A 27,590-nucleotide genomic window follows, 5' to 3' on the forward strand; every position below is an offset into this window, starting at 1 on the left:
GATGGCCCTGGACGAGTTTCTCATATGGGAGGGAGTTAATTAATTAATTCAATGAAATATTTAAATTTGTCAAACATTTCTTGGGTGATGTGACCATAATCATGTTGACCCCCTCTCCCAAAATGGCCAATGAGGGGCCTGGAGGGGGTGGGAAGAGGAAGAGCCCTGGGTGGGCGTGTCCGCAGCTCTGCTTCCCAACCATATTCTACACGATTGCACCATTTCTGGGGTTACTTGAAGCCTGAAGAATGATTCAGGGGTTTCTCAATGGTAAAAAAAGGCTGATCTATGACCACCAAGAAAGCAACACTGGGGAATCATATAACCTGAATGGACAAAAGCCATGGAGAATAGGGACTGTATTAAGGAGCCACATTAGCTGAGGCTGAATGAACAAGCCAGCTGGATCTAACCCAGTTCCTCTGGTGTTCCTAGTAAAAGGAACACTCTAATAACCTCTTCTAGAAGGAAACCGTTCAGATTTCCATGCATGGCTTCCAGTTTCACCCTTTGCCTTTGTGCAATTGTACCAGGCTCTTGATAATAAATTTAACAGAGGGCGGGGATGAACGTACAGCTTCCTATTTGAACCTTTCTTCATCTGATTTTGAGTGCCTCTTTCCCCTCCAAGATTAAATTACGGCCAGCTACCGGCCCCCCTGGCATCGTCAGAAACGCCCCTTTAAATATTGCTCTTTCATTGAAACGCGAGCTGTTTCTCTCCACGGCCCGGCTACTGAAGTCGCACTTCCAGGTTGGCTTCAAATATTCATGCCGTCGTCTTAATGAACAACCCCGGAGGACAGATTTCCTAAGAAAACCGACATTTACAACAAGGTAATATTTGAGGCTGCAGAAGAAATATTTCGCGGGAGACAGTAATGAGGCGGGGGAGGTAGAGAAAGGGAGAAGAAAGAAGGAGCGTGGAAATTATGCTACAGGGAACGCTCCATTTGATATTTAGCAATAAGACAAGATAGCGATTAGGACCCAGAAACCTGGAATTTGCTTAGCAGAGAATCCATCATGTGATAAGGCAGACAGCTCAGGCTCACCTGAACTCATGTAAGGAGCACACGTGGTTTCTACAAATATGCTACCCCATTACCAGAGGGGCTCAAATAGTCTGGATTCTCTCTTCATCTAAAATCCTGGGGGAAGCACTAGCTTATTTTAGGAAGGGGGCTTCACGCAAAACGCCCTCCATTAACCAGGGAGACCAAAATTCAAAATCCCGACCTAGCCAGAAAAAGCACAAAACAGATGTGATCAAGAACACACCTTTCCAGTTATCTATAAGATGCAAATGACAAGGTCGTGTGGGCCTCAATTTGCCTGGGGCCATGCACAGAAGGGTGAGAGAGTTTAACCCAGCCTTTCTCACCTTTTTTACTTTTGAGAAACCCCCGAAACAGTCTTCAGGCTTCTTGCCAGTTTTGTGCAGTGGTTAGGAGTGCGAACTTCTTATCTGGCATGCCGGGTTCGATTCTGCACTCCCCCACATGCAGCCAGCTGGGTGACCTTGGGTCAGTCACAGCACTGATAAAGCTGTTCTGACCAAGCAGCTCTCTCAGTCTCACAGGGTGTCTGTGGTGGGGAGAGGAAAGGGAAGGCAATTGTGAGCCACTTTGAGAGTCCTACGGGGAGAGAAAAGCAGCATATAAGAACCAACTCTTCTTCTCCTTCTCCTTTCTCTTCTTCCTCTTCAAACCCCAGATGTGGTGTGATTGTGCAGAATGTGGTTGGGAAGCAGAGCTGTGGACATGCCCCTTCCTTTCCCATCCCCTTCAGGCCAATCCTTGGCCATTTGAGAGGGGGTTTGACATATCCTTATATGGTCATATCACTCAATAAATGTTGAACACATTAAAAATATATTAAAAGTGAATTAACTCCCACCCATTTGGGCAACCCATCCAGGGCTGTCAAGAAGCCCCAGGGTTTCATGAAATCCTGGTTGAGAAAGCCTGGCTTAACCATTCAACACTCTTCAAAAACAGACCGCCTGCTTTGTTATTAGAATTTTCTCAAAAGGAAAAAGGAGTCCATTTGCTCCTTCAAAATGTTGACAGCATACTCCAGGAAATCCGAGGTAAGTGAGTGAATGGTGGGTTTATCGTTGAAGCCCTAGGCTATAACAACCATAAGAACAAGCAACATGAACATCCAACAATGTGGAACACATCTAGGGTGTTAAAATATTTAATCAAACAGTCAAAGTGAAAATAGGATTTACAACGGGATTAAGACTAAATACCGACAGTTAACGGTTGGCGTCGGCAGCCCTGGAGACAAACCGTTTCCTCATAATTACCGAAGAGAACACAAAGTTGGCAACTGCCAGGGTTAACAAACGGAAAAACGTTGGCCAACGGAAGAACCACCCAATCTTTGTCCCTGCTGGAAATCTCAGGTTATATTAGGATCATTTCTCAACTTTTTTACTCTTGAGAAACCCCTGAAACCTTCTTCAGGCTTCAAGAAATCCTGAAATCTATCTGGGCTCTCAGTGAGTGACCTTAGGGCGGCAGCTCGATTTCAGCCAACCCACCTCACATGGTGGTTGTGAGTCCCCCTGAGCTGCCTCAAGGAATGGGAGAGGATAAAAACATGTTCAAAAGCCCACAGAGCCTGTTCATTCCATCATCCGTACGCTGGCATATCAGGATTTAGTGACTCTCATATCACAAGCTGCCATATGGATGAGGCGGCTGTATTGTGCCCTGCAGAGATGTTAGAACTTTTCACAAATTGAACCTCGACGCCTGCTAATGTGTCATCCCAGTCTTTGAGTTATATTTTGCTTTGTCGTTTTGCAGGGGTAGGCTGTCCTGCCTCTAGCTGTGTGTTCCTCCCTTCCTCTCACATTTTTCAAGGCGAAGGGCTCGTTGAAGCCCCCCACGTTTCCCACCAAAGGGAAGGTTCATTGCGTCCCCACATAAATAGAATCATAGAATCGTAGAGTTGGAAGGGACCTCCTGGGTCATCCAGTCCAACCCCCTGCCCTATGCAGGACACTCACGACCCTCTCGCTCATCCACTCTAACTTGCCACCCCCTGAAGTGAAGCGGGGTTGGTACTTAGATAGGAAAGTACCGAGGAAGACTCTGCAGAGGAAGGCCATGGCCAACCACCTCTGCTCCTCCCTTGCCTTGAGTCCCTTGATGAGGTCTCCATAAATCTTGGATGGGAGACCACCAAGGAAGACTCTGCAGAGGAAGGTCATGGCCAACCACCTGTGAATGCCTCTTGTCTTGAAAACTCTGCAGGGGGTGGGGGGTTGCCATAAATCGGCTGGGAAAGAACAGGCCAGCCCTTCCCAAATATCGACATAATTGTGTCTCTGCATATGCATGACACCCCTTTCCTTGGAAAATCCAGCAATGCATCAGAGAAAAGTGATAATTTTCTCTCTGTCTCTCCTTGGTTTTTCTCCTCCTGGTTTCCAGATATTTTTTAAAAGAAAAGCATTCTAAATGGAACCAAATCTTTGCTCTCCCATCCCAGTCAACTGGGTGACTCATCTTTACTGAGCAGGGCTTTCGGTTTCTCCCAGGTGTCTGGGAAGGGATTTTTAGCGATTAGGAAGGCATTTGACAGTCTTCTCACCTGAATTTCTCTTCAGAACATTTTTGATCCCCGAATAATCTGGCCTGGTTACTGAAGTGGAACTTATACATGTGGAATTCTCCACTGGTCCATCTGACATTTTCCCCCAGAACACTGTAGAGCCAGCTTCGGGTAGTCGTTAGGAGTGCGGACTTTTAAACTGGCAAGCTGGGTTTGATTCCCCGCTCCTTCTCCACATGCAGCCAGCTGGGGGACCTTGGGCCAGTCACAGCAATGATAAACGTGTTCTGACCAAGCAGGAATTATCAGCCTCACCTCCCTCACAGGGTGACTGTTGTGGGGAGAGGAAAGGGAAGGTGTTTGGAAGCAGCTTTGAGCCTTCTTTGGGTAGAGAAAAGTGGCATATAAGAACGAACTCCTCTTCTCCTTCTCCTTCTCCTTCTCCTTCTCCTTCTCCTTCTCCTTCTCCTTCTCCTTCTCCTTCTCCTTCTCCTTCTCCTTCTCCTTCTCCTTCTCCTTCTCCTTCTCCCTGGCTTCCCACAGGCTTCCTTTTTTTTTTTACTCTGCAATTCCCTGACATCTTCTTGAGATGCTTAGCCAATTTACTATTCAAAGTCTTGAGTTGGTGGCCTCTGTTGTGCTGAGAACAGGTAGCAAGCACCATCACAAAATGGCTACCATGGGAGCTTGGGCAAATCACCGCATGTTGGGAGATTCCAAACCAAAAATCCTCCTGGGATGGAAGTATACAAACCAACCCTTCTTCTTCGTCTTCTTCAAATCACCCTCTGCCTTGTTCTTTTTCACTGGAGATGCCAGGGATTGAACCTGGGACCTTCTGCATGCAGAGGTGCTACCCCTGAATCATAGGGGACATTTTTACTCAGATATAGTGAGTGAAAAGCACCCAAGGGAAACAAGTCTAGCAACCAAGCATGAGTGTCAATAGTCGTAATACCTCCAGATCCAGAGGGTTTAGTAGCAGAACATTCAGGATTAGGGAGATATCATCTGGAGGAACACAAGCTCAGCAAAGCACAATGCAGTATATTGTTCTGGTGTGATGAATAACAAAAAGCTAGGGTGTGATATGGCATACAGAAAAAACAGGTATGGGACCAGAAAGATGGCCAGCTTGGTTTAAGGCCTTCCATGGGAAACAGGAAACCTTTTGTTGTGTTACGATCTTGCCATGCAATGCTTTTGGGTTTGTTTCACAGGTCATGTTCTGCTCTACACATTTTATGATTTGGCTGAATTATGTCACCTTTGGCCTGTCTTTTCTTCAAGTCTAATTAAGCAAATGCTCCCTTGCAGCTATCTCTCGCAGGGGTTTATCGTCTTGGCCTTGGTGGGACTGAACTGTTCTCTTAAGAATGCTAAGTAGTGCCTGGGAGTTCAAGTGCATTTTGAGCTTGGGGAAACTGGGCTAAGAAAGAAGAGGGATGTTACACCAAGAGTGCACCAAGATTTGAATCGGGGGGAAGGGCTGCAAGGGACATTAAAGTGAACTTGCAGTTTGGTGTGTCAGTTCTGGCAAGGAAAAGCCTTGCCCTCGCCCAGGGAAGAGTCTTTGCCATTCAGGGCAGACAAAACTGCCCTTGCGTCTCACCTGGGCTGAATCTGCACGGAGCTTTTATTCCAATCCCAGGTCGATTCAGTCCCCGCCATCTACACTGAATGCAATTTCCATTTTGATTCTGGGTGATTTAAATTTTCCCTCTACAACAAACACGATTGATCTAGAGTGACCTTACCTTTCCCCTGGATTATCCTAGATTGGATATAACCTTCAATATTTGAAAAATTGGCATGAGTAAAGGTGCAGCTCTCTGCTTTTCCCAAAATAACTTGCTGCTGAACCTCCAATGCTGTAGAGAAGCCCTGATTGGCCAGGGCATCAGTTCCTGGTTCCTAGGTTGCAAGGCTTCCCTTAAAGGAGAAGCCCTAACTTTTCTCAGCCAAAGCTCCAGAAGCCCTAACTTCTCTCAGCAAAGATTTTCCTCTTGGATTTATTCCCCTTCCTCTGCTGTCCCCAGCAGAGTTCAAATTGATCTGAATTCAGTAGGATCCACAACAGAATTTAAAAAGTAAGTGCAGAATCAGCCCTTGTCTAAGGCCAACTTCAAGTGGAAAGACAGGAGGAGCGGAAATGTCTTCTCCAGCTCAGATTTTCCACCCGAGCCAGAGCGGAACTCTGCAACTGCAGTCTTGCCTTGCTTTGATGGCTGTCCTTTCTGAGCCACTGAAGCTTGTATTTCCAAGGCGAAGGAGTACGTACTTCAGCAAATCTCTCACTGAAGGACACGATTGAGGAAGAAGCACCTGCAACTATATTCTTTAGCAGGCTATCTCGCATAAGCAGAGCCACAGCCATAGTAAAATCCCATGAAGGCTGTTGAAAATAGCAAGACAAGAGAAACAGCATCTGATTGGCCTGCAGGAGGCCCCGGGTTCAAACCCCAACATCTTCACTTTAAAGGCTCGTGTAGGTGACGCCTGAGATCCTGGAGAACTTTATGGACTGGTGGTCAAATTCAGTATAAGGCAGCTTCATGTATGGTCCAAATAAGGAAACTGGCACAGAAAAAAAAAACACTTTCAACTCCATTCCAGATACAGGCATGCCAAGTCTGAAAGATCCGGCATCTCCAGGTAGTAGGCATCCCAAAAGTTCTCTGAGTGAGACTTTGGAGAGCTGCTACACGTCAGAGTGAACAAAGCTGAGCTTGATAGACCAATGGTCTGTCTCAGGAGGAGGCAGTTTGGCATGCAGAACATCCCATCTTGAAGAATCAGGCAGTAGGTGACATGAAATTCCTCTGAGCTGCTGCCAGCCTGAGTTGTCAATGCAAACCTTGATGGACCAATGGCCTGACTCAGTAGAAGGCAATTTGGCATGGAGACGGTCCCAGCATCAATCCCTTGCATCTCCAGTTGAAAGGCTAGATCAATAGGTGACGTGAAAGTCCTCTGGTGAGACTCTGGAGCGCTGCTGCCAGTCAGAGCCAAAATTTCTGACCTCAGTAGACCAATGGTCTCACTCTGCAGAAAGCAACTACATGTGTCCTGGACAAAACTGCATGGGCCCCGGAAAGAGTTATGAAGACCATCAAGGAGAACCTCAAAACTTCTCTATTTTCATATATACTTGTTTTCCTTTTGGGGGAAAAAAGTTATTTGGAGTTGCTTTCCATGCATGGCCACGACGCCTCCGATGACTAATTTGATGTGACGCCAACTAATGTAGTATGATCAGACATAATTTGATCTTATTAACTCCGATCGTAATGTATTAGAAAACATCAGATTCCATTTGAGAGCTGCGCACGTGGCCTCCACTCAGAGACACCTTGAAATCATACCTCGTTAATGTAATTTGATGCGAAACTTCGACCAGCCCAGGAGATGGGACCGGCCTGGGGATGGGAGGTGGAAAACGTGGAGCCGGCTGGTTGCAGAACGTGCCTCTGCAGAAACTCGATGCTGGAAAGTCGTGTGTAGAAGAAACATGGCGTTGAAACTAGGAAGGAAGTCAAAGGCACTTTGGTAGGGCGCGTCAATGTCTCGGGATGGATGGGTTAGTACATCCCTTAGCAGAATTCAAGGTGAACTGGAGGTCATGTCTAGTAATTTCTGGGATGGCCTAAGGGATATTTCTCAGGAGAACCTCTAGCTTCAAAGTCTAGTAACATCTTAGAGAAGACCTGCTTGGGTTCAGGTATGGAGGCATTCTAAATTCTTCTTGACCTCTAAAACCTTCTTGGTTCCTATTCTGCTACTGGATTCCAATAGAATCATAGAATCCATATCTGCAGTCCTCCAGTTTACCCAACAGAATATCATGGGGGAACCTTTGTCAGAAGTCATACTGAAATCCAGGTAGGCAACATCAACTGAGTTTCCACAATCTAATCATTTAATTAATTCATCCATTCGATTTATAGACCACCCTCCCAGCGAGGCTGGATCAGAGCGATGTACATCCTCTGAAACATATAATTACACAGTTTCAATATAAACAAAATTTATAATGGAATATTAAAACCAGTCTACATATAAAATTTAAAACCAATCGTCCTATAAGAAGACCAGATGTCAGCAATCCCAGAACTAGACTTCAGTCTGGGGCAAATTCGATCAGGGTGGGGGTGGGGAGAGTAGATGTTGACGTTTCACTGCTTCCAACCAAAAGCCTGGTGGAAGAGCTCCATCTTACAGGTGCTGCGGAACTGCGCCCGCTCTGTCAAGGCCCGGATCTGTTCTGGGAGCTTGTTCCAACAGATAGGGATCTGGACAGAAAATGCCCTAGTTCTGGTTGAGTCCAGACCTACTTCCTTGGTGCAAGGGACCCTCAACTCGTTGGTTTTAGAAGAGTGAAGCTCTCTTGGGGGTTGGGGAGACATAGATAGAGAGGCGACCTATCACTTGATCAAAGAAGGAAACCAGGTTGGCCTGGCAGGAGACAAATCCATGCTGACTTCCCTGGATCACCAAATTGTCCTTCAGATGTTTGCAGATCGACCCCCCCCCCCCTTAATATCTGCTTCGTTATCTTCCCTGCAACAGAGGTCAGCCTATAATTTCTAGCCGTTGAGCTGCTGACCAACCCTCCAAAACTATCTTTAGAGATGAATAAGGTTGACGGAAGAACTTTTTGACTCTCATGGGTTTAATTTTAACGTTTTCCCTCACTGCTGCTCCAAGAGGCCACTGGAAACAGGAAATCGGAATTGGTGACTTGGTGGCTTAAAATTATATGCAATTTCCCCTTATTTTATTTCATTTTCAGACTTTTAACTTGCTCTTCCCGAAGGGCCCAACATTTAAAACCTCAGCACCGAATTAATGACACGACTGAACTCTACCAAGCCCCCCAATTGCAAGACGCCCCAGACTCAGTCCGGCTTCAAGAGAATGGGAAAAATCCAGGATCAATCCAGATGGTGGTTTACTGTTTTTAATTCAGTTTGAAATTTGAATATAACTGTTTTAATTGACCTTCAAAGCCATCCATGATCTGGCCTCACTTACCTGAGGGACCTCCTATCGCAAGGCTCTTTGCTCAAGGGGTGCAGGAAGTGTGCTTGGTCTCAACCACGACCAAAAAGACCCGGAAATGACCTGGTGAAATGAGGACTGTGCAGGAGCTTCCTCAGTCCTGCAGTGCCTGCAAGATGGAGCTCTTCCTCCAAATATTAATCTGAGGCTGGAGAAACTGAGAGCTATGTGCCCTACCTTGTTACAGCAGGAACATCACTCAAATGCCCCATTGCATTATACCTCCTCCTAAGGTATATTATTATTATTATTACTACTACTACTACTACTACTACTACTACTACTACTACTACTACTACTACTACTACTACTACTACTACTACTTTTACAGCCCAGGGAACAACATGGACACGAAGTGTTTCTGTGCCAGGACCTCCAAAACTGTCCTCTGCAACTCAAGAATTTGAGGATTTTACGTTTTGATGAGCCGGTTGTTTGGAAGACTCTCTGATCTCGCCAACCGATTCCTCTCCCTGTCGACTCGCACAGAATGTTAAGAGCGGTTCTCAGAGGCCTAATTTGAAGAGCTGGCCTTTCAGTCGACATTTTTCCCCCCCTCAGAATGTAATTTTTTTTTTCTTAACCTCACCAACGCGTCAACTTGAAAACGGTTCCATCGGCGACCTTTCCCTGATGTGTTAATGTAATGGCAAATGCTGAGGCAGGCAGGGTCAGTCGGAGACCAGACGGCGCTAAACTGGATTGCAGGAAAACAGTCGGACACAGAAACGCTGTGTGAGGAAAAGGTCACGGTATTGGGGGAGAAATACGTCCTTAAAATTAAGAACGGGGGAATCTCTGAGTCTGTCCCAGGATGCCTCTGGTGAATGTGTGTGAAAAGAGCAAGAAAATTCTTCTGGATTTCGCAGATGATGGAGATCAGTTCCTCTGGAAAAATGGTTGCTTCGGAAGGTGCACTTTATGATATTATACCTTGCTGAGATCCTCTCCAAATCCCCAGAAATGTCTTTGCTACCCTGTAAAGGAGCAGGAATTTTGCTATGGGCATTGCATGCAGGCTGCCACGCTCCACCATTCTCCACCTGCAGGGGTGGGTGTCATGGGTGGGGGTGGGGGTGCCGGGGGCACTGGTGAGCCTCCCACGCATGTGGCAGGTCCCCACCAGCCGTGGGCATGGGTCACAGCCACTGTGGCTCCCTCCTGTGCCCCACAAAGAGCATGTGCCCTGATGGGCACCCCTGAGATATGCCTCTGGGAAAGAGGAAATAACTGTGGTTAAAGGGTTTAGAGGGGAAAGTTTGGTGCAACCTCACGAGTCCTTGAAGATGCATTCTAATGTACTTGAACATGGCCTAGGGGCTGTACTATACAACTTTGCCACATTTTTCCTAGATAGAGGGTGCTGGGAAGGAGAGGGAAACCTGAAGACAAAGGGGCAGATAAATGTAGGCTGGCTGCTTGGTGGGAAGGAGAGTAGGAAGGAGGAAGATGGGGAGAGGCGATGGGGCTTCCAGAAAGAGGAAATAGTGGGGGACAGGGGAATTATTTGCCTCCCACAGGTCCCTGTGGATCCCCCCTTATCTATATTGTTGGTCCTGGCCCCTAACTGGTAGAGTAAGCTGCTGGGAAGGGATCAGGGCTCTGCTGGAGCTATCAAAGCTTGTTAGGGTCTACAAGATGGAGTTCTTCCATTTGGTCATGGCAAGGAAGATCGGCTGCATCCCTCCTCAGAACACCCTCTCTGAGGCATTGTTGAAGGGGGTTTGGGGGGTGAAACGGTGGATGTGTGGGAATTTTATGGGAATGTGGGGTTTTGATTGTCTTTTATGCTTACTGTTGTAAACAAGCCAGCTGGACCAAGAGTGGCGATCAAAAATATATAATTAATTAAAAAAAAGAAAAAGAAAAACAATCAGGCAAATGGAGTCAGAGGCATCAATGGGAAAGCAGTGCAGAAAATGTGTGTGCCCAAAATGCACACAGAACATTTCAGAGCAATTTGGAACACTCGATAAAAACAAATATCATTTTCGAGCCATCGAGAGATCTGTTTAATACCCTGTTTGCAAAGGGACCACGGTTTGCTCTTTGCAATGTGGTCTCGAGGTCTGCCATTATTAGGATTACCCCCCCCCCCCCAAGAAGTCCCCATGGGTACAACAGAGTCCTTGGACGCATTTTGAATAAATTTCTGGATCATGGCCGACGCCAATGCTTTGTCGGTTCCCCCAGGAGCCCTATTCTGGCAAGGCAGATGCCCTCCCAGATACAAATGAATGCTGAATAAAACACAGGTGTTCAAGGGGAATGAGATCCCTTGGATTAAATGGACATATGGACTATTAATTGCATTTTCAATGCCAACATTATTCTCCCCCCCCACCCCTCCTCTTAAAGATCCATTTTAAATGCTGCCAGCAAACATTTAAATACCATTTTAAATTACATCCAAGCCATCGCTGGTACATGACAATGAGCAAGGAGGCCGGGGATCTCGGTGATGAATGGCAGGCGTTGAAGGGGCAGCCGTGTGGAACGCCTCCGGGTTCTGGAAGCCACATTTCCATTCAGGGGCTTCTCCGCTGCGAGCGGCGCACCGTCGCCAACAGGTATCTGCCGATCGAAACGGTCTCTCCGCCCAAGTGTTCCTTGCTTTCGGGAACTGAATGCAATCAGTTTGCGGACAACCCGTTTGCAAATTGATATATGGCTGCTCGGGGGAAAAGGGCAACAATCTCCTGGTTTTGGGTACGTTTTAATAAAGCGTGCCTCCTCTTTCAATGCCAGCGGACTTGCTCGTGTTATTTTGATGGTATCGGGGAACCTTTCGTGACCCTAATTGTTTCTTCTTTGTGGTTTGCCTTTCTTTGCCTTCATCCTTTGCTGCCCTTGACCTCATAAGCCCTTCCTGCCACTTAAGTTGGCCAGCATTGCTGAGGGGTGACCCATATTTATTTTATTTATTTAGTCTTTGATTTATATACCGCTGCTCTCAAAGACTCGCAGCGGTTTACAATAAAATGGTCAAACCGAAAACCCTTAAAACCCCCAGCAGATTAAGAAAAATTAAGAGATGGCTATTGGTTGGAGTTAACTCCCAATCTCCTTCCCCCACCCCTTTCCAGGTCGCAGTCTGGAGCTCTTTCCTTAGGAGTGGGGGACATGATCTCACCTGCTCTAGGGGATCTCCTGATGGTAATTCTGGGACCTCAGCCTGGCCTCAAGCATACGCCTGGCGGAAGAGCTCCGTCTTACAGGCCCTGCAGAAAGCTGGTAACTCCAGCAGGGCCCTTAGCTCTTCTGGGAGCTCATTCCACCAGGCTGAAGAAGATCACGTGGTCTTCTCAGTAACAGCAGCTGTGTCTGCAATGACAATATTTTAGCTACCTATTGTAGCTTTGAGGTGATGCTGGTTTGACTAGTTGTGGCCAGTGATGGCCCATGTGACAATGTCAGAGATGACACTTATAATTGTGTCTCCAGATTTGAAATGGTACAATGTGGGTAGCTGTGGTGAATGATGGCTCACAGCATCATGTCAGTGATGGCACTCGTAATTCCGTGTCTGCAATGATAAGCGTTTAATGAGCTATTATCACTTTGGAATGATTACGCTTTAGCTCATTGTGGTGACTAATGGCCCAGCTGATCTTGACAGTGAGGGCACACATGAATCTGTGCCTGGAAAGTTAACATTGTGGACAACACCACATGGGTCATCGTTCAATAAAATGAAAAGGTATTGGAAGGAACCAGGCACAGCAAAGCTGCAGCCTGGCTGAGCCATCACTTGCCATAATGTATTGAACCATTGTAAATATTCAGCGTGCTTTTAGTAGTTGGGTCGCCGGCATCTGATAGATTATAAAGGAAAACCCAAATTAGAGAGTAATTTGGCACAGATGAGGCTAGGATTGGATAGTGAGAATTGTCATTATCGCACCCTGTTTGATTTTTCAGTTCTACAGTGAAAAAAGAGCCTCTTGTAGCGCAGAGTGGAAAGGCAGCAGTCATGCAATCTGAAAGCTTTGCCCATGAGGCTGGGAGTTCAATCCCAGCCGCCGGCTCAAGATTGACTCAGCCTTCCATCCTTCCGAGGTCGGTAAAATGAGTACCCAGCTTGCTGGGGGGTAAACGGTAATGACTGGGGAAGGCACTGGCAAACCACCCCGTATTGAGTCTGCCATGAAAACGCTAGAGGGCGTCACCCCAAGGGTCAGACATGACCTGGTGCTTGCACAGGGGAGACCTTTACCTTTACAGTGAAAAAAAAGTATCAACAGAGGCATTACATTGAAATTGCAAGATACTGCAGTATACTGTGCTGGTCAGACCACACCTGGAGTCCTGTGTGCAGTTCTGGGGGCCTCACGTCAAAAAGGATGTGGACAAAATGGAGAGGGGGCAGAGGAGAGCAATGAGGATGATCCGGGGCCAGGGGACCAAGCCCTGTGAGGAAAGGTGGAGGGACTTGGGAATGTTCAGCCTGGAGATGAGGAGGTGGAGAGGGGACAGGGTGGCTCTCTTGAAGTACGTGAAAGGTTGTGACCTCTAAGGCAGGAGCGGATCCTGTTGGCAGCAGGAGTGAGTTTAAACAATGTGTAGAACAATACTGGCTAGATATCGGGAGGTGGAATTCACAGAGTAGTTCAGCAGTGGAATGGGCTGCCTAAGGAGATAGTGAGCTCACTGGTGGTCTTCAAGCAGCAGCTGGACAGCTGGATGCTTCAGGCTGAGCCTGTATTGAGCAAGGGGTTGGACTAGATGGCCTGGATGGCCCCTTCCAACTCTAGGATTCTATGTAGTGAGTTCCCCCTCACTGGGGGTCTTCAAGCAGCAGCTGGACAGATACTTATCTTCAATGCTTTAGGCTGCTCCTGCATTGAGCAGGGGGTGGAACTAGATGGCCTGGATGGCCCTTTCCAACTCTAGGGCTTTATGAAAAGGGCAAGGGAACCCAATTAATTTGAAGCAATACTTTCAACCTTCAAAACTTCTGCATTTCCAAAACCTGGATCCTAAGCATAGCTTCAGCAATGTGTGTTTGTCACAGTTGCTCTGTATTTAGGGGCTAATCCATACATCATTCAGTTTTTCTACACTCAATACTTCCAGCTTGATGACTGATGCTATACATGTGCTCAGATGCTGGGTGGAAGGCGGTTGTGAGAATTGGGAGTGCCTGCATTGCCTGCCCAACTTCCCAGATTCAATTTGTCTCAGGAAACAGGTAAAGGGCAAGATCTCTCTCTGCCCAACAACCACCGCAAATCATTGTAAGGCAATTCTGTTCCGGATGGACCCAGAGCAAATTTGTAGCACATTGTAGCATTGGAAAAGGTTCAGAAAAGGGCAGCTCTAATGGTTGAGGGGATAGAACATTTTCCTTATGAAAGAAGGTAGAAGAGGTTGGTGCTCTTTAGCTTGTGGAAATGATGATTAAGGAGGTGACATGATAGAGGCTTCCAAAATTAGACATGAGATGGAGACAGCAGACAAAGAAGTACTGTTCTCCCTTTCTCACAATACCAAAAGTTCTGGGCATTCAGTGAAAGTAATGAACAGGTCAACAGAAGACTTTAAGAGTCATTAAAAACTAGAATTCACTGCTGCAAGAATTGGTGGTGGCTACTAGCATAGCTAGCTTCCAGAGGGGATCGGAGAAACATTTGGAGCAGCGGTCCATCAATGGCTCTTAGACACAAGGGACTGATGGAACAAGCAGTCTTGGGGCTTGGGGGGCAGCAATGGGAGGGCTTCTGGAGTTCTGGCCCAGCTGGTGGACCTCCTCAGGGCACCTGGGTTTTGGCCACTGTGTGAAAGAATGTTGGAATGGATGGACCATTAAGCCTGATTCAGCATGGTTTCTCTTATGTTCTTACATATGGAGCAGTGAAGCTTGAGGGGCAACAATGGCAGGGCTTCTGGAGTTCTGGCCCCACTTGACAGACTGAGGGTCTGATTCAGTAGAAGACACCTACGTATGTTCATGGGATAAATCAGTTTTGCATGCAGAAGAAAGACCTTGGTCCGACACCCTGGCTCAGTGGCAATGCCTCTGCTTGGTATGCAGAGGTCCTAGGTTCAATCCCAGCATCTCAAGTTAGAAGGACCAGGCAGGAGGTGATGAGAAAGACCTTGACCTGACACCCTGGCTCAGTGGCAGAGCCTCTGCTTGGCATGCAGAAGGTCCCAGGTTCAATCCCAGCATCTCCAGTTAGAAGGACCAGGCAGGAGGTGATGAGAAAGACCTTGACCTGACACCCTGGCTCAGTGGCAGAGCCTCTGCTTGGCATGCAGAAGGTCCCAGGTTCAATCCCAGCATCTCCAGTTAGAAGGACCAGGCAGGAGGTGATGAGAAAGACCTTGACCTGACACCCTGGCTCAGTGGCAGAGCCTCTGCTTGGCATGCAGAAGGTCCCAGGTTCAATCCCCAGCATCTCCATTTAAGGATCAGGTAGCAGGTGATGTGCTAGTTTCCCTCCTGGGACCCTGGGCAGTGGCTGCAAGTCTGAATGGAAAATACAGACGATGGACCAACGGTCTGACTCAGAACAAGGCAGTTCCATGTCTGTTCATAGTGCACATCCTCCCCCTGGAGGACTACAGAGCCAAGCAAGTCTCATTCATTACGAGCCACTTGTATGATGCTTACACACACCATTGGTACTATCTGCACATCCTGTTTATTTATCGACTCGCAAATTAACATTGGGAATAGGGGTCCATTTGAGGAAACCATCCGAGAAATAAGAGCTCACGGATCCAATACGCGCGAGGAAGGAGCAAAATTGAAACCGTGTTTGTTGGTTCCTTGGTCTAACCAGCCCGGCGTGAGGAAATTTAAATCATTCCTTGTTTACTGCCCTCCAATGCGACAGCACACGGGGGAGTAATCGCCTCTCCTTCCTCCCCGACCTTTTACCGTGCCTTTGTGGGTTTCTTCTGAAGCTGACGGGTCTCCTTGGTTCCCTCTTGGACTATCAGGGACATTTTCTGTTCTGCTTTAAAGGGGAGCTCCGGTTGGATTGGGGCCTGCTTGGGGACGGTATGGTAGGGGGCAGAAGGGAGCAGAAGGGCCTAGGAGTGGCAGGCCTCAGCCTGCTCTGCGGAGATGTGCAAGCTAATCAGAAATGTATCCTCAATGACCCGGCGTCATTGAAATGTGATACCAGGCGAGCTCTCGAGAGCAGCCGTCCCCACGCAAGATGCTCAGTGGTTCATGTAACAGGCGACTGAGCCAGAAAACTCAAGGACGCAGTGGAGTGGAGCCATTTCAGGGAGTTTCTCCTTCCCTTTCCTCCCGACTCCACCGCCTGAGGTGACCGCACAGTCGAGGGATTTGGGCTGCGTGCTGCTCGTGTTTCTCTTCCCTCCCTGCTCCTCTGATCCTCTCCGTCTTCCCTGGGAAAGATGCAGCATCGGTTTTATTTCATCTCTTCTGCAAATGCCTAATTTTTGTTTTGGCACAAGATATTTTGAGAGGCTTGGAAGATGGAGGCTGTGCTAAGACTAGGACCACTGTTGGTGTTTTTTTAAAAAATATTATTATTTGCTTCGTTTATATCCAGTGGGGGCATGCATGGTCATATCACTCAATAAATGTTTAACAAATTTAAAAAATATGCTAAAAATTAATTCCCACCCTTTCAGGAAACCCTTCCGGGCCATCTAGAAATCCCAGGGTTTCACAACAGATGACAAATGGAATAAATTTCTATCCCAAATTAAGAAACGGGAATCTGGGTAGATATATTCAAGCAGGGCTCCACTACCACAAAATGGCTGCCACAAGAGGCTCAGCCAGCCACAAAATGGCTACCCCAGGAGGCTCGGCCAACTATAAAATGGCTGCTGCAGAAAGTTCAGCCAGCCACAAAATGGCTGCCCCAGGAGGCTCAGCCAAACACAAAATGGCTGCCACAGAAGGTTCAGTGAGCCACAAAATGGCTGCCACAGCTTACTTTCAGTTAAACCGCAATATTCATGCGATATGGAGGCAGCTGAGCAGCCAATCAAATCTCCTATGCCCCTAGATGGCTCGGAACACTTTTGAAAAGCACTTGGTGGGAGCCAGGAAAAGTGTCCTTCATCTCAGCACCCATGGTGCTCAAGGGGTGGTGGGGATCCATGTATTCAAGTAACGCACCTCAGTTTTATTTAGGAAACTCACAGATCCCCCCCTCCATCTATAGTTGCCTGCCAGATGCTGGACTAATGGGTATCGTGGGTGGGGCTCACCATGATTGATTGATGGGGCTCACCATGAACTGGCTAGCTCACGAGCCGAGCTACGGACTGTGGGGCTTATGCCTAAGAAGAAAACAGCCAAAGATTAATGGTAGTGAGTGGAACTGTAGAAAAATGTTAATGTTCTCTTAATTTTTTCCCCCCAGGTAATATTCCTCACATCTCAAAATTGGGGTGGAGGGTAGATGGGGGTGGAATAGCACAGTGCTAATTTAAACAGTTGCGTAGAGACTGAAAGGAAGCTTTCCCAGATTATCTCCAGTGGAATCCTATGGCAGTCCCAAATTACCTTGTCTTGGTTTTGGAAATGGAATTGATTGCCTTCTCTGTCTTCCTAATTTTTATGTAGAACTCTGCATGGATGTGATTTTCCTCGGCTTTCCCTTCAAACAACAGGAATACACCAAAAGAATGTACCAGAGGAAGCAGGCATCTACTGAATCCGACCCAGGGTCCAACAAGGTCAGAATGCTCTCCAAGGTCTCAAACAGAGGTCTTCCCTATCACCTCCTGCCAGAGCTTTTGAACTAGAGGTCCTAGACCTTCAGCATGCCAAGCAGAGGCTCCGACACTGAGTCACAGCCCTTCTCCATGGCTCTCCAGGGTCTCAGGAAGAGGTCTTTCCCATCCCCTCCTTCCTGGTCCTTTCAACTGGAGATGCCGGGGATTGAACCTGGGACCTCCAGCATGCCAAGCAGAGGCTCCGACACTGAGTCACAGCCCTTCTCCATGGCTCTCCAGGGTCTCAGGAAGAGGTCTTTCCCATCCCCTCCTTCCTGGTCCTTTCAACTGGAGATGCCGGGGATTGAACCTGGGACCTCCAGCATGCCAAGCAGAGGCTCCGACACTGAGTCACAGCCCTTCTCCATGGCTCTCCAGGGTCTCAGGAAGAGGTCTTTCCCATCCCCTCCTTCCTGGTCCTTTCAACTGGAGATGCCGGGGATTGAACCTGGGACCTCCAGCATGCCAAGCAGAGGCTCCGACACTGAGTCACAGCCCTTCTCCATGGCTCTCCAGGGTCTCAGGAAGAGGTCTTTCCCATCCCCTCCTTCCTGGTCCTTTCAACTGGAGATGCCGGGGATTGAACCTGGGACCTCCAGCATGCCAAGCAGAGGCTCTGACACTGAGTCACAGCCCTTCTCCATGGCTCTCCAGGGTCTCAGGAAGAGGTCTTTCCCATCCCCTCCTTCCTGGTCCTTTCAACTGGAGATGCCGGGGATTGAACCTGGGACCTCCAGCATGCCAAGCAGAGGCTCCGACACTGAGTCACAGCCCTTCTCCATGGCTCTCCAGGGTCTCAGGAAGAGGTCTTTCCCATCCCCTCCTTCCTGGTCCTTTCAACTGGAGATGCCGGGGATTGAACCTGGGACCTCCAGCATGCCAAGCAGAGGCTCTGACACTGAGTCACAGCCCTTCTCCATGGCTCTCCAGGGTCTCAGGAAGAGGTCTTTCCCATCCCCTCCTTCCTGGTCCTTTCAACTGGAGATGCCGGGGATTGAACCTGGGACCTCCAGCATGCCAAGCAGAGGCTCCGACACTGAGTCACAGCCCTTCTCCATGGCTCTCCAGGGTCTCAGGAAGAGGTCTTTCCCATCCCCTCCTTCCTGGTCCTTTCAACTGGAGATGCCAGGGATTGAACCTGGGACCTCCAGCATGCCAAGCAGAGGCTCCGACACTGAGTCACAGCCCTTCTCCATGGCTCTCCAGGGTCTCAGGAAGAGGTCTTTCCCATCCCCTCCTTCCTGGTCCTTTCAACTGGAGATGCCGGGGATTGAACCTGGGACCTTCAGCATGCCAAGCAGAGGCTCTGACACTGAACCACAGCTGCTCCCCTTCATTTGCACCCGCAGCCTCCCATGTGACAGAGCTGCAGATGTGCGCAAATGAAACACTGCAAAAAAGCAATCTTGGCGAGACTGCATTACAATGGCATTTGAGAGTTGGTGCATGGTGCTTCAAAAACGGGCAGAACCCAACGTGCGCATCACAGCAATGCTGAAGCCAAAGTTGCAAATAGGTTGATATGGCTTTTTATGTGTTTATATTGCTTTTGGGGGGTGTTTTATTTATGTGGCCGAGTGCGCCGAGTATTTAGAAGGCAAAAAAAAAAAAGATGCATGAGACTAGGGGAGGGGGGAGGAGGGCTGAAAGCAAACAGCACGGTTTCGAATTCTGAGCATGTCCTCTTTCCTGCCCCTTTCAGTTTACACCTTATTTCTGGAGGGAAGAAAATTTCCAATTAAATCAGAATGAAGAAAGAGTGATATGTAAGACTGTGAGACATTCCGGATCGATAAATCACATTTGCACGGGGTGTCTGTCTGCCGGAGCTCAGGCGCTCGGAGCGAAGCCCCCATTAAAAGTTAGAGTTCAAAGGAAGATCAACTCGCCTGGAAATCTACAGAGGACATTAAAGATGGGATCTCTGGAGATTTCAGTGTGCCAGACACACTGGAGAAGTGTCGGCCTAAGGAGAGCTGACTTCGATTGACTTAGAACAAGCACCGTGCCCCCACAGGGGCCGTATCTCACTTGGCATGCAGAAGGCCCCAGGTTCAATCCCCGACATCTCCAGTTAAAAGGACCAGAGAGACACTCCAGGAGGTGGGGTGGGGGATCTCAGAGAGCTCTGAGAGAACTGTCACTGGCCCAAGGTCACCCGACTGGCTGCATGTGGAGGAGAAGTAGGGAATCAAACCCGGCTCGCCAGATTAGGAGCCACCGCTCTTAACCCCAACACCTAGCTGCAATGTGCCAATAAAGGGATAGAGATGCTTTAGTCTTAGCAAAGAATCAGAGTCATTCTGCTTTTGCTCATTCCTAAACAAAGAGATTGTCCTCGACCAACTCTGCTTATTGGGAATAGCACTGGAGCATCACAGTATAGAGCAACGTATGAAAGTGTCTTTGATGGATTTTATAGAGGGAGGGAAGGCAGCCGAAACCCCAAGGCACTTGAATTTTTTCTCTTTCTTACAATTGATGGGACAACCCCCCTTTTCAAGGTGTGCATCGGAGCCATTCACAGCCCAGAGATGAGGGAGTTACTGAGTTCCGTTCATCCCACGTCAAAACCCCTGAGCCTCCAATTGAAGATCTGTGGCGTTCCCTCGAAGGCAGGGCAACTGTGGAACGCTCCTCGTGTGACAGCTCCAGTCAGTATCATCTGCTTCTTCAAAGGAAGGCAGACGTGCCGAGTTACGCCCTGACCTCCCCCACGCCTCCTCCTCCTGAAGGCAGGTGAAAGTCTTCTTTGATTTCGTCAAAAGGAAATTGGAGTTTGCACACTCCGCTTGCCTTCCCAATTACGTCCTTGGCGAGCAAGTCGGGAAAAGCGGGAAGAGGCAGGTTGCCACTCAAAGCTGGGCCGGAGACGTCAGTCTTAATACAAGGCTCCTCTGCGGGTTCGCGTGAGAGTCTCTGGAGGGGTTCCGAGGAAGCGGGGGGGGGGGCAGGGAAGTCTTGGGTGCTTTTGTTCCTTTGGGCACTGACATCCAGGGATTCGACTCAGACCGCTTTTCCACTCAGCCTTGCACAAATCAAGCTGCCCTAGGCTGATTCAGCTGACTGGGAAGAGCTCTCCAGGGTCTCTGGCTGAGGTCTTTCATATTACCTGCAGATCTGGTAAACTGGAGATGCCAGGGATTGAACCTGGGACCTTCTGCATGCTGAGCAGATACTCTATCACTGAGCCACAGCCCTCTCACAGGAACATAGACTCTTGGTCCCTACTCAATCTGGCAGTGGTTCTCTGGAGTCTCAGGCAGAGGTCATTTCTATCACCTCCTTTCTGGTCCTTTTAGCTGGAGGTGCTGGAATTGAACCCGGGACCTTCTGCATGCCAAGCAGGGGCTCTGACTCTGAGCCAGGGTGTCAGGTGATAGTCTTTCTCATCAACTCCTGCCTGGTCCTTCTAACTGGAGATGCTGGGGATTGAACCTGGGTCCTTCTGCATGCCAAGCAGAGGCTCTGCCACTGAGCCACGACCACCAGTAGGGATTTCAGCCCTGGGCTGGTAAATTCCCGGAGATTTTGGGGGTGGAATCTGGGGAGCGCCCTCATCTAATGCCCTACAGTATACCCTGCAAAGCAGTCGATATCTCCAGGGGAACTAAAATTTTATTATACGCTCAAAGACCAGCAAATCAAAAAATTCCATGAATCAAAAGTTCATTCAGTTATGGTGATCCATGAATCAAAAGTTCATTCAGTTATGATCCTAAAAAAAAATATGACAATTGAACACTGTTTACTACTTTAAAAAAAACCCATACAATGGATTTAATATCACATAACTTTTACATAAGCCCTGAATTCAGTCTCAGATGATGGGTTTTAAAGGCTAGCCCCTGAGAATTCTTTAACCTCACCCCCTCAATCTGCCATTTTGGCTGCCCTGGAAATGAAACTGAGCCATTTTTTTTAAAAAAGCTTTTTACGGCTACTTAGGGTTGCCAGCCTCCAGGAGTGAGCTGGAGATTTTCCAGAATGACAACCGTTCTCCAGTAATCAGGGATCAGTTCCCCCGGATAAAATGGCTGCTTTGAAGGAGGGACACTACACTATGGCGTTAGATCCTGCTGATGCCCCAACCCACTGAATTTTGCCCCTGCCAAGCTCCACCCCGAAATCTCCAGGAATCTATTTTCAACAAAGCAGGATGTATGTAAATTTCCTTCCTTTCTTCCTTCCTTCCTTCCTTCCTCCCTCCCCCTCCCCTCCCCTCCCCTAGAAGGGCTTGTTCTTCTTTTGCTCTCTGAAGGAAGCATAAAAAGATTATGGGCTTTTTAGGAGCCTGCGTGAGGCAGGGATTAATATCGTGCTATATTATGGCTAAACTCTTATCGATCCCATTTGTTAGCATAATTGATCCCATGCCCTACTTTGCACTGGGAGCGGTAACTTCTGGGTTTATAGAGGGGAAGTTGGTGCACAGAGAGGTTTGGGGAAAACAGATATCAAAGTACCACCAGGCCGCTGCCTTGAGCAGCTGAGAAATCCTGCAGCCCTGATCCTGGATGTCTCTGATGACAGATGGGAGATAAGCTGTCTACCTTTTACATACTTAAAGCCAGTTATCCCATTTCCCCTTGCACTCCTCTTCTCCGAGCTACACAGACCCAACTCTCTCTACCTCTCTTCGTAAGGCTCGGATCCCCCCAATCCCTTAGCCATCTCAGCTGCTCTTCTCTGCACACGCCCCAAATTGTCCCATCCATGTAGGCACCATCTCACTGGCCCCAACCTCTTCATGGAGACCCCGTTGCTGGGAAGTCGGCTGTGCAAGATGGATTCCCCTCCAAACCAGCTCCGTCTCCTGCCAACCCGCTAACCCATGAGCTGTGACAAATATACAAACAATAACCCCTGGGGGCCATAAAACGGCCAACCCTTTTTAGCCTACAGGGTAGGAGGGTAGGTCAATTCCGGTGGTGTCGCATGGCAGAAGAGGTGGAGCCGAGCATGTGGCTTCTTCATAAGGATGCCACATGCTCCGCCCCCTCTGCTATGGCCTGGTGCATGCCACACTTTGCACCTGCATCCTGGCTCCCACTTTGCATGCCTTCCCCTCGCCACGTCAATTGCGACCACAGGTGAGTCCAGGCTGTTCTTTCCTGTTGCATTATTGTTTCTGGCTTATACATTTTTGGGAACAGGAACATTTTGGATTCCCTTTCTGTGCTGGATTTTTTAAAAACACTTGCAACCTTCCTTGGCCGAAGACAAAAACGAAAAAAAAAAAAAGCCTCTTGACACAGCCGGTATCCAACTCCCAGGTGTTGCCGGGAATTAGAAAGGGTGAACAAGGGAGGCTGGACCGGCACCTTCAGGGTTAATTAAAATTTCCTTGCCGAAATCTCAGAAGGCCCAGAGACCGAATATCCCAGACCGAACACGGAAGCAGCTGCAGGTGACTTTAATTGTGCAAGTGAAAACTGTCACTTCCCAAACCAGTTTCGGATGGAAACAAAATGTACGGAGCAGGTTTTTTTTCCGGGGGGAGGGAATTGAAATCGATGTGCGGGGAGAAAGAGCAGCAGGGAAGGGAATTGGTGCTCCGACAGAATTAAATCTTCCTGCAGTTTGCGGGCTGTGGAGGACTGCTTAATCCCACTCTGCAAGAATATGCAGGCAGCATTTTAAAGCCCCTGTTCCGGGTCGCTCTGGTTTGGGGAGAGATTTAATTTATGCGACCGCAATGGGAAACCCAGGGTGAAAAATCTAGACAAAGCTGAAAAGAAGCAAACATATTTGCACTGGGATACTTGGTTGGATTGCTTTATTGCAATGGGGCATGGAATCAGGGTCACTGGGGGGTGGGCAGGCAGTTGTGAATTTCCTGCACTGTGCAGGGGGTTGGACTAGATGACCCTGGAGGTCCCTTCTGACTCTATGATTCTATGAAATATAGGAGGGCTCTGAAATGTCCAGGGCCCTGAAGAATAAAACATTTCTCTTATTCCGATCCATTTTCTACTCTCGAGAGGGAGGGGACAGGAATGCCAGGAAATGACCTCATTGCAACCGTGTTATGTCACTTCCGCCCCATCCCCGGAAACGATGTCAAGTCTCAATTAAACGCAGGTCAGAAGCGGGTTAAGCCTGTATATCTCTGCTATTTGGTTACTTTGTGGACTTCCTGGTTCTCCTTTCTCACTGAGGCTCAGCCGTTTGGAATCCTTCCTTTTCGTCAAAAAGCACGTGGGCACAAATGTCTGTTCCGTGCCCTGGCTTGCCCAAAACCATCCCTGTAAAAACTATATTTAGTGTTGGCAACTGTGTGATTAGCAATGGAGAGAGTGACTTTTGAGGTCAGCCTGTGTGTTTCTTGACTGGAAGAGAAGGTGTTGTTTCCCAACCATTTGGGAGGAAAACAAACTTGAAATGAAGGGCACGGAACGTTAACCAGTTCTCCACCTTCACGAGGCAGGATTAGAAGGGCAGGAAATAACGGGGAATCTGCAGCCCAAGAAGGCATTATCAGGATTGCATGGAAACCTGTGACAATCCATTCCACCCTTCAGCATTTCTTCTGATATGGTTTCAACCTCTGGAACTCCCAAGAAATATCCTGGGCTGAATCTGCACGGAGCTTTTATTCCAATCCAAGGTTGATTCAATCCCAGCCGTCTACACTGAATGCAATTTCCATATTGATTTTGAGCCCTGATATTCCTGCTTGGTCAGAACAGCTTTATCAGTGCCGTGGCGAGCCCAAGGTCACCCATCTGGCTGCATGTGGGGGAGTGAGGAATCAAACCTGCCTTGCCAGATTAGAAATCCACAATCCTAACTACCAACATCAAACACCAAACTGGCCACCATTCAAAGCAGACATTTTCTCCAGGGGAACTGATTTGCATAGACTGGAGGCCAGTTAGATCAGAATAGCACCTCAGCAGCCAAGAATCTTTCATGGATTACTCCCTGGTCAAAAGTTTGAGAAAGGTTGCAAGGTATAAGGGTAAATGGACTCGCATCCTAGCTGTATCTGACGAAGGAAACTGAGACTCACAAAACCTCCTCCCCTGCCGTAAATTTAGTTCGTCTTTAAGGTGTTCTTGGTCTCTTTCTCTTTACAGCTGCTCCAGGCAGTCTAGCATGGCCCCCCATCTTGTTCCACTTACCAATTACAGATCTCTTGTCCTCCCAGACATTTCAAACCAAGCTTCACCACTGACCGAAACTTTACGAAATGAGCAAGTTGGTACATAGTGCATGCATGACCCCAATTTGTGCCATAGACCCCCCACTTCTCCTTCCCAACCAAGATGCCCTTGGAAGAGTCACCGCTTGATTTAGGGGTACTACGTTCACTGGCAATCTCTTATTTCAAAACCGCAACAACAGCTCCTGAGCTTTGAAAAGGGAATGAATACTTCCAATACTTTCAGGTCTGAAAACATCAGACGTTGGGAACGGAACGCATGACCAGAACTTTGATTTTACCTTCGCTGTGATCTCGGGGCTGAAGCCGGGGGTGAAGTTGGTGATGCCGGAAATATTTACTAGATATGACAGGGGCATTTTGACAAGCACTTTCTTTTCTTAATCTCTTTCCAAATGGATTCTGTAACCCACGCTGATAGATTTGGAACTCCCTTGTAAATACAGGTCGCTGGGACGAACGGCTGTAATAAAGTCGAAATATGCTGGAGCTCGGAAAGTTTCACGGCCGTGCCTTTGAATGACTGTGACACTCTTTTTTCCAAAGCCAAGATGGAATGATCGTTTCAGAAACTCCAGGAGCGATCAAAGGCTTGCTTGCTGGTTGCCTTCCCACCGGCGAACACCTCCCCTAAATAAAATAAATCTAAATACATCTTGATTTTTTCCTATCCTGCCCTTCCCATGAGGCTCAAGGCAGGTATGAAATACAATAATTTTCAAATCTCATTTTACATGATGCAGATTCTGGGAGAGACCTGGAAGGGCTGCCTGACCTCCATTCCAGGTTTTCCCGGAAGTGACATCACAGTGCATGTCACATGGCTCCATCCCCTCTCCTTGCTTCTTACCTCTCATGGGCTGCCACACGAAGCTTGTTACCGTAGTTGCCAAGTGCTTCTCCTGCATCACAATGGCAACATTTTGCAATTCCATGGGTTGTTACAATCATGCAAATAGTCTCCCCTCTATTGTGACCACTGGGTTTTGCTGAGGACTGCCCAATGAAAAACACACTCAAGCAGATAATCCATTAACCCAGGACTTTCCCTGCTGTACTACAAGCTTGCCTACAAGATTTGAGGCGGGGAGAAGTTGTCCAAGCTGGAAGCTTCTAGAATAGCCTTTTTCAATCTTTTGACTGCGGAGTAACAGCTGTAATATTCTAAAGGCTACGAGTAACCCTGGATATAATGCCAGCTGGCCATGCCTCCCGGCCACGTTCCTGGAAGTTATATGTTTACAGCATGTACGACATCACTAATAAAATAAAATGTTTGCTAAATAAGAGGTTAGTTTTATTTTTGTGTGTGCCGTACCTTGCCTGAGCAAAACAGGGAAGCATTCCTCCCAGCTGTCATAAAGCCCACCATGCAAAGCAGCAGTTCTTCTCAGGAGAAATGATCTGTGTGATTTGGAGATCACCTGTAACTTTGGGAGCTTTCCAGGTACCCCCAGGAGGTTGCAATCCTTGGAAGACCAGAGACTATATTTCCCCAGGGTTGGAAATGGCTGCCAGGGCAAGGGGAAACCTAGGAAGAAAGGAACCATTGTGCATGCTGTGCACAGACCTCGCCCAGGATGCAGGTGTAGCAGCTCTCAGCTAGGAATGCTGGCCTCCAGGTGGGACCTGGGGATCCCCTGGACTTATGTCTCATCTCTGGTTCCCCTGAAGAATATGGCTGCATTGGAGGGAAGACCCTGTGGCTTTGGACACACTCCTCTCCTGCTTGAATACCTGAATCCTTTGGCTTCCAGCCATTTTTAGCCAGCGGGGCTCTGAGAAGAAATAATGAGGGGGAGGAAATGGGAGGAGCCAATGGGGGAAATGAAGCGAATTCAGCTCTTCCCTCCTGCTCCTTTTCTATTGTGTGTAAATTCAACAAGTCCACCACAGATCAGACAGGTGAGCAGAAAGCCATTCTATCCTTTTGACTCCTATATGTATATAAAGAGCCTCTTGTGGCGCAGAGTGGTAAGGCAGCAACATGCTGTCTGAAGCTGTCTGTCCATGAGGTTGGGAGTTCAATCCCAGCAGCCGGCTCAAGGTTGACTCAGCCTTCCATCCTTCCGAGGTCGGTCAAATGAGTACCCAGCTTGCTGGGGAAGGCCCTGGCAAACCACCCCGTATTGAGTCTGCCATGAAAACGCTGGAGGGTGTCACCCCAAGGGTCAGACATGACTTGGTGCTTGCACAGGGGATACCTTTACCTTTACCTTTTATGTATATAAAATTAACCCCCCCCCTGCAGTCCAGGGCTCTGTAGTAGCCTTGGGATTACGAGTAACCCTCGTTGAGAAAGGAAAATTCCAGAAGCAAAGCTGCCAACGTTATGGTGTAAGCTCCCAATTCTGTTTCATTGAAAAGAGAGCTCTCCTCTTCCACGTTTGAACTTCGGAACAAGGCCTTTCAGGTTAGATTGAAGCCCTGAATCCCTGAATAGGATCTGAGAGATTTAGACAGCTGCTTTTCTTCCCATCCGTTTTTCAAAAGAAATATTCTTAACTGTAACAACTATTAATCTCTCTTGACTTCCACTGAATTTAACATCTCGGCGGCTTGTTTCTCGTCGGGTCGGGTCGGCTCGCTGCTGCGGTCCTCCGAGGAATTGGGCCTCGAGACTTCCCCCTCGTATTTATTTGGTAAGTGCAAGTTATTATGTGAAGTGGAATTACTTGTGACATTTTCCAAAGCTATGAATAATTATGCGATGCCACAAACGTGACTGAGTTACTGCATTGGCGTGACATTTCAATCCCTGTAAGAAGTCAACTCAAGCCCTGATGGAGATGTCGTTCTTTAGCACACCCTATAGAACAGGGATGCTGAGGCATAGTTAGGAGTCGAGCTTCCTGCCCGTTTAAGGGGTAGGCGACCATTTTGTTTTCTTCTTGCTTTTTGCGTCTGTTGTTCTCCTCGGTTATTTTTTCCGGGATCACAGAATCATACAGGCCATCTCGTCCAACCCCCTGCTCAACGCAGGATCAGCCCCAAGCATCCTAAAGCATCCAAGAAAAGTGTGTATCCAACCTTTGCTTGGAGACTGCCAGTGAGGGGGAGCTCACCACCTCCTTAGGCA

The 27,590-nt window shown here is 48.1% G+C and overlaps 1 long non-coding RNA gene and 1 other non-coding gene across 2 annotated transcripts; one reads left to right on the forward strand and one right to left on the reverse strand.

The window, feature by feature from the left end:
* The first annotated feature begins 725 nt into the window (after window positions 1–725).
* Window positions 726–27,348, forward strand: LOC143827334 (uncharacterized). The gene is made up of 4 exons (XR_013227261.1): window positions 726–837; window positions 17,192–17,304; window positions 19,848–20,078; window positions 24,426–27,348. It is a non-coding gene; the product is annotated as an uncharacterized LOC143827334 (long non-coding RNA).
* TRNAA-AGC (transfer RNA alanine (anticodon AGC)) lies at window positions 20,473–20,541 on the reverse strand. The gene has a single exon. It is a non-coding gene; the product is annotated as a tRNA-Ala (tRNA).
* Window positions 27,349–27,590: the final 242 nt, after the last annotated feature.

This window comes from Paroedura picta, chromosome 17 (assembly GCF_049243985.1).
Source record: "Paroedura picta isolate Pp20150507F chromosome 17, Ppicta_v3.0, whole genome shotgun sequence".
Lineage (NCBI taxonomy): Eukaryota > Metazoa > Chordata > Lepidosauria > Squamata > Gekkonidae > Paroedura > Paroedura picta.